Source organism: Rhinopithecus bieti, unplaced genomic scaffold, assembly GCF_001698545.2.
Source record: "Rhinopithecus bieti isolate Rb0 unplaced genomic scaffold, ASM169854v2 scaffold_28121, whole genome shotgun sequence".
Taxonomy (NCBI): Eukaryota; Metazoa; Chordata; class Mammalia; order Primates; family Cercopithecidae; genus Rhinopithecus; species Rhinopithecus bieti.
This window is the reverse complement of record NW_016813094.1, coordinates 2615298-2617024: the sequence shown is the minus strand read 5'-3', so window position 1 is coordinate 2617024 and position 1727 is coordinate 2615298.

Below are 1727 nucleotides of genomic sequence, written 5' to 3'. Positions count from 1 at the left end.
ACCTATTGTAAATAATGTTGCTAAAAACATGAATGTACAAGTATCTCTTCAGGATTCTGCTTTTAATTGAGGGGGTTACAAAACTATAAGTGAAACTACCATACTCTTTTCCATAGAATCTTTTCCATTCTATGTTCCTACCCACAGTGCACAAGGAATCCAATTTCTCCACATCTTCATCTATTATATTCTGTTTTCTTTTTTTTTTTTTTTGATAGTTGTCATCCTAAAGGGTATTTCACTGTAGCTTTGATTTTCATTTATCTAATGATTCGTGATGTTGTACATTTTGTTGTGTACTTATTGGCCATTTTTACAACTTCTTTGGAGAAACATCTACTCAGGTCATTTGCCTACTTTTGAATCTGGCTGTTTTTCTGTTGTTGAATTTTAGTAGTTCTCTACATATTCTGATTATCAATCCCTTATCAGATACATGATTTGCAAATAGTTTCTCCCCTTCTGTGAATTACCTTTTTCCTCTCTTGATAATGCCTTTTGAAGGACAAATATTTCTCATTTTCATGAAGTCCATTTTGTCTACTTTTTTTTGTTGCCTATGCCTTTGATGATACTATTGTTTTGTATTGATGTGACCCTTTAGAATGCAAATGAAACAGGTGCTCATTCATACATATGCATCTAGATTACAAACTCAGGTAGGTAAACATGTACATTGTTTAAATCAAAACATGAATTAATAAAATGCAGAAGAAATATGACCATGAGTTAATCATGAACTATCAGAAAATCACTCTCCTTGACAACTCTCTATTAAGGGTTGGGACTAGGAATGTGGAAAATAAAGTGTGGACTAGGTTTTAAAGATTAAGGAATACTGCAAACACTTTTTAATCTTATTAAATATTTGCTAACCTAGAAAAATGCAGTGATTGATGGGTTGTCATTTTTCTGGGGATGATGGAGTAATGCAGCACATATTGGTAGCCTGCAGGCCAAATCCATTTCACATATGAGTTTGGTTTGGCTTGGATGGTTGTAGCTCAAACAATATTTTTAAACAAAGGAACAAATAAAGTATCGTTCTACATTCTAAAATATGCTTACCTAATTTTCTTCAAAACCAGGTTTTCAAAGATAACATTTAGGTGGAGAGCACCTGCATTTATTTCAAAGAGTATAAATGCTTCATTATAAAAGAGTCTCCACATCTTACATTTTATGCTCATATTCAACTGGCTTTATTTTCTCATCTTCTGGGCAAGTGCATATTTTCATATTTTATTATGGAGAGTAAACAATTTGAGTGGTAATGAGCATCATTTAGTTTGAAAATTAACAATCAGGGTGCAATTCAATAATTATCTAATGATAGGGTCACTAAGAACTAATAACTTATTTTGAGTCTATACCTTTCAGTCAAACTGATTTAACAATAAAAAGGAGGTAGAGAAAGATAAGAAGAATGAGCATTTGGATTAAATGAATGAGAGCCACAAACTAAGAGATTTGTTTCAGAACATAAATCTAGATAATTAAGCCTTTAGTTTGATAAATTTTTAGTAATTTTACCCTGCAACTATGGGTATTTACGTATATTTTTTGATGACTTTAAGTGTGTCCATCAATTAGGTTCTTAAGTCTTAAAATGTAATAGTGTTAAAAATAAAAACCGCTCAACTACATGGAAACTGAAGAACCTGCTCCTGAATGACTACTGGGTACATAACGAAATGAAGGCAGAAATAAAGATGTTCTTTGAAACC